Source organism: Lepisosteus platostomus, chromosome 7 (genome assembly GCF_059453375.1).
Source record: "Lepisosteus platostomus isolate fLepPlt1 chromosome 7, fLepPlt1.hap1, whole genome shotgun sequence".
NCBI lineage: Eukaryota > Metazoa > Chordata > Actinopteri > Semionotiformes > Lepisosteidae > Lepisosteus > Lepisosteus platostomus.
In genome coordinates, this window is record NC_142617.1 from 54,961,098 (window position 1) to 54,967,086 (window position 5,989).

General features: G+C 34.4%; 1 long non-coding RNA gene across 1 annotated transcript; it reads right to left on the reverse strand.

The window, feature by feature from the left end:
- Positions 1-4,255: 4,255 nt before the first annotated feature.
- Positions 4,256-5,777, reverse strand: LOC148659248 (uncharacterized). Its single transcript, XR_015940584.1, has 2 exons — positions 5,737-5,777; positions 4,256-4,454 (listed from the first exon to the last, which is right to left on the reverse strand). It is a non-coding gene; the product is annotated as an uncharacterized LOC148659248 (long non-coding RNA).
- Between the last annotated feature and the right edge of the window lie 212 nt (positions 5,778-5,989).

A 5,989-nucleotide genomic window follows, 5' to 3' on the forward strand; every position in this document is an offset into this window, starting at 1 on the left:
CAGTATGTTAATGCAGCAGGGGTGTCAGCCTAATCAGAATTTTAGATATGTTTCTTGTGGTTCTTTTATGAAGACAGGTATTTAAAAGTTTTTTTTTTAAAGAGCACCATGTAGTCAATGAACCTATTCATTATCAAGTCAATTGTTTGAAATTTTTAATTAATTATCAGATAGTAGGACTTACATTTGAAAAAAAAAGAAACATGTCTGATAGAAGTTAATGTCTATGAACCAAAAAAAATGTATTTACAAAATGTAATAGAAGGCACTTCATTTACTTGGTACTTACAAAACCCTATACAACTGATTCACTACTCTAGGTTAAACATCATGTTCATTATTAAGTCTTGCATCAGAAAGCATTGCAAGAGATACATAATCAGTATTTTAATTTAGCTCAATCTTCTTTCATTAACTCTTAAGATGCTTAGCAGTTATAATGAAGACCAATTGAAACAGAAATTAGTACTATCTGTTCTTGCAAAGAGATTTGTAGAGAGATATTCAATTGGGTGTAACTTTTATGAGGTAATCATTGAACTGTTTCATGTGGCAGCTGACTTTAAAATGTACAGTAGCTAAACTACAGAATGAGTCAATATATTAAATTAGATATACTGTATATTATAGTATAATTTCCAGTTGATATACTGTAGTAAAATAGCAATATAGCAAATAACCAAATGAAATAGAAAATGACCAAAAAAGATCTTTGTAATAATTATTAATAATAATTGCTTACACTTATATAGCGCTTTTCTGGACACTCCACTCAAAGCGCTTTACAGGTAATGGGGTCTCCCCTCCACCGCCACCAATGTGCAGCATCCACCTGGATGATGCAACGGCAGCCATAGTGCGCTAGAATGCTCACCACACATCAGCTATTAGTGGGGAGGAGAGCAGAGAGTAATGAATCCAATTCATAGATGGGGATTATTAGGAGGCCATGATTGGTAAGGGCCAATGGGAAATTTGGCCAGGACGCGGGGGTTACACCCCTACTCATTTCGAGAAATGCCCTGGGATTTTTAATGACCACAGAGAGTCAGGACCTCAGTTTTCTCATCCGAAGGATGGCACCTGTTTACAGTATAGTGTCCCCATCACTATACTGGGGCATTAGGACCCACATAGGCCACAGAGTGAGTGCCCCCTGCTGGTCCCACTAACACCGCTTCCAGCAGCAACCTTAGTTTTTCCCCAGGAGGTCTCCCATCCAGGTACTGACCAGGCTCACACCTGCTTAGCGTCAGTTGCTGGCAAGCACACAAATTCAATATACAGTACAGTCAGTCAGCTTTGCCTTTATAACATTTTTACATTAACCATTTTTTTATTACTGTGTTTCAGGCCTCTCAAAATAAAGGGTTTATATAGATCTATATAGAGTTTATTTAGATTCTCCTTGTCTCCTTAACTACAATTGATGGAATTCCACTGGGCCTTGGAGATTTGTTAGTGTGAAGTTCTCTAGTCCTTAGTAACACTTTTGACTATTTTATGCTAATAAGATTTAATGTAGTGCTTTTGTGTGCTCAGCCTGAGGCATTTTCTTTCCTTGGTAAACATGAGTGAAATATTCATTAAATACTGTATATGATTCATTTCCCTCTCATCATCTGAAGGTTTTTCTCATTTTTGTCAATGAGATATTTTTACTACATCTTTTAGTTTTCTGTTCATTACTGTTTTTTTTAGTCTCCACTTCAATATTTCTATCCATCTCTCACTCTTGATCTATCCAATATTTGTTTTAAACTGTGCTTGCAGCTCATTATCTTCTTTCTCATCCCATTCTTTTTTGACTGTTTTGTAAGTAAGAATTCCATTGTACCAGTACATGTACCGGTTACATATGGCAAATAAGTTCAAGTTCAAGTGAAGATCTATGTTCACGTTATAGCCTTCATAATTGATTTAAGAAAGTCACATTTGTGATTCAAGTGTATTATCTGTTATCATCCATTTTCTACCTAGTCCATACCTATACAACCTTTTCTACTTCTCCTCCTTTCCTACTTCTTAATTCCTCCATATTCTGCTTTCTTTGCATTGTACTTTTGTGTTGAACCTGGCTCATATAAGTTTCAAAGTATACCTAAAAGGAAACTATGATTGTTTTCCCCACTTAAACTTAATTGGTTGAAAAGACTATCTCAATGCAACCATTCCTGCTGTTCTGAGAAACTGAATAAGAAATTATGAGCAATGATTAGCATTGGCTACAATTTCGTTTTCAGTTGCTGACATTCCTATTATTTTCCCAGTCTATGAGAGGTACATTTAACTCTCCCTTGCAACACACATCTTCCATTAGGCATACATCCCAGCTTTCAACATATTTCAACAGCATTAGAATTTGTATCTCAGTTTGGCCCTCTGTAGCGTTCCATTTTGTTTCAAATACACGTCTTAGCACTATGACCAGGTATAACCTTTAACTGCTCTTTTGAAGATTTTTCTTCAGGTTCTTTTTTTGTATAAGGACTCCTGCACATCTCCCTCTCAGATTTCCTTTAGATTCCACCCTATGCCATTCTAGTTTAAATGGTTAAACTTTTATAAATATAGGCCATGTCGTTTTAATCTTGAAATTGAGTTTTGTTCTACAGCTACAAATGTACATCAAAACATATGTTTTAATGCAACAAGCTCATCTAGAAGAACTTTCAAAGCAGAGTTCGACCACTGAGGCTGAGCTTTCAGCTGTCATTTACTGTTAATATAATTTTTTTTTTCATCGGGATAGAAATACTTAATCACAAATGGGCTTTAAAGCAATTTAAATCGACAAAACAATCAGGTAATTCAATCTACTAAGCTCATCGTTAAATTACTTTATACTTTAATGTGAACATAAGAAGAGTTGCAAATGAGACGGGGCCATGCAGGCCATCTTTGTTTACTAGAGGTCACATGACAGCAGTTTTTTTTGTGAGTATCAAAGTATACATTCAGAACAACAATACATAAACCGATCCTTCATTATTCATGATTGTTCTTGTTCTATGCACTGTGTGTGAACTTGAATAGAAGGAAGTACTCTTTTGCACAATAATAATACAATGGTATGTAGCGCTTTTGGGTTCACATGGGTATGCACCCTCACCACTGCCACCTCAGGTCAGCCCTCCACCACTGGGGACTTGAACTCAGGCCTCCGGCATCACTCAACAGGGAACCAGCCAGCTGAGCTAAAGGGAGATCTCCCCTCAGCCTGGCAGCTGAGGTCCCTGCTATTCACAGGGAACGGCGGTGACATCACCGTGCTGGCAAGCCGGCTCACACAACCTGTAATGTTGGCCGTATGTGTTACAATATTATGTTCTTACACCCATTCTCTAAAATATCTAACATGCCTAATGAAAATCCTAAGAAAAGCATACTGTATGTTAAGCTCTCATTTAACAGTGCATTTACAGACCTACCAGTTGTTTAGCAAGTGAAATTTATTGAGGGCAGTGTTTTTTGATTCATGTATTGGTTATGTCCACCACTTTAGATGGCTAAATGACGTTTCCTCATAGAATGTGGTTTTAGTTTTTTTAAAATCTGATATCTGAGAAGAAAATAGCACATCTATTTTTGTCAACTGAATGAATTTTGGAATACATATGTAGTGAAGATCAAATTTTAAACTAAAAATAGCATAATGCCATTAATGTGAGCAGTTACTGAAACTTTGACAAAAAGCATCTCTCTACTACTGACCCTATCAATTTTCTGTAACTCCCACAGATTCCTTTGATGTTTAAGTTTAAAAAATAGCTAAGTTTTTCTTTAAGACCTCCCTCAGTGTTTTGATGCACAGCAAAGAAAACCCATGAGAGATTCAGAAGAAGAAGAGTTTGCTTCTCCAGAGACCAGACCAACAATAATTATGCGTTGTGTAATTATATTTTATGAAAAACTGTGAGATAAGGTACTGTATGTCTAGGAGACCACTTTATTAGTTTCTTTAAAGGTTAGGTAACTACAATATATTGTTCAGGAACAGAGCTTTCTGTATTGGCTACCTAAAGTCTGTAACAGAAACATATATTTTGTAAAATAATTCTGATATGCACAGAGGAACTGATTGATAAGGAAATAGTAAAGTTTTCCTGATATACTGAAATATTTCTTACTCAAATTGAATATCATAGTAATTTTACAGTTATTTTCAAATAATATATAGACGTATATTATGTAATTTTATGCAAATTTAAGCTGACGTACAGCCTCTAATGAGATCTAGATTTATTATTGCATACAACATTAGTATTATATTTATTAAGAAAGAAAAGCATTTATGATGAGGGCTTTCAGATACCAGAGACATGTTTTGCCTTAAATGATAGTTTTGCTTCTCTGTGCTATTCTTGCTTTTTCCATTTCCAACACGTCAGCACTTTTTTCACATCCTTTGTGTCACATTTGAGTGCTGTACACACTATTCCATCTCCGTCTTCCTAGAGCATCAAAGAGAAATGAAAAGATATCTGCACTGAAGCCCTAAATATAACAAGTTTGAAATTTTCCAGTTCATTGAGGATGCACAATTCAAAAAGCTGTTTTATTTACCTTTTTAGATAATTGTGTTAGAATTATTTTCAGATTCAAGTCTCTAGCTTTTTATTTTGTTAGGTATGTAGGGTTCTAAACTGGAAAATTCCTATTCCTAAAAAAATACAGAACTATCAATGTGACTTTCCCATCTAAGATCTGAAAATGTTTCTAAAAAAAGTCAGTTTATTCTACAATTATAAATTCTCCAGAAAAGTCTTTGAAAAGTTCATGCAGTTCATAGCATCATTTAACAAAAAGACTAAATTAGAAAATCTAAAAATATTATGTTCTCACAATATGTGGAACACTGTAACCACCAGCCTTTTCTTCCCAATAAGATGATATAATTAATATTCAGTATTAGTAATAATAAAATAAATAAAGACAAAGGTGGTTATTGAACACAAATTACAATTTATAGATTAATAGCATTTGTTCAACCATAAAATTCTACCTTTTATAGCATTATGCTGATGTACTATAATACTGTACCATTTGTTGTCAGGCTCCCAAAGTGTCAAAACACCTCAAGGCCTACAAAAGTACAGGATGTGATACCATAACAGAGGTTAAGATATATGATGAACATTATTACTCCTAGGAAGGAAGTCTCATATTTCCAAAGTACCTGAAAAAAAGTATTAATTGTGCCCGTAAAGGACATTTTTTCACCTCTACTGTATGTAAGACACTGAGGAGGGTAATGAGTTGTTGACAATAGAATACCTGGCTCTCCAAAACTGATGTCAGGTTTCTCAACATATAGTTTCTCATAATCATGATCCAGTAGAAATCTTCAGAGTAACAAGTACAGGTATTAATATTTATTCAAAGTCTGTAATGAATTTGATACTTATTCAATGATTAGTGGAATATCACTTGTACATTATATATTTTCTTATAATGCTGCATTATTTTATAATTGCTTAAATGTGAATATCAAAAAGACTGCATGTACCAATAACTTAAAGGAAAAAGGAGCCCACAACAAGTCATAAGAAGCTGTATACTGGATAAATACAGTTTTAAAGCTGTATATTAATGAGAACTATTAATTAAGAAAAATATTGTTAAACCATCTGATTAATTTCCAGTGATTTATGAAAAGACAAAGTCTGATATCATTTCCCACCTCCTGACCAAAAGCCATTCAAATCCATTTTATATTTCCTGTAAAAATCTGACCTTTGTTCTGCCTCATGCAAAGATGTGGTGTGGAAATTCAAGAATTAACACAAGCATTGCTTTTCTGCACGTTTTGAATCAGAACTTAATGCAACCGTTGTCATGGTAATGCTTCTAAAAGGCATGACCTATACAGCTGGCTGTATCCTTTTGCTATTGCTATAACAACTACTGAAGCTAGAAGTATATTGCAATAAGAAGGAACTAGTACCTGATCTTTGAGGTGTATATTAAAATAAAATACATACTTCAC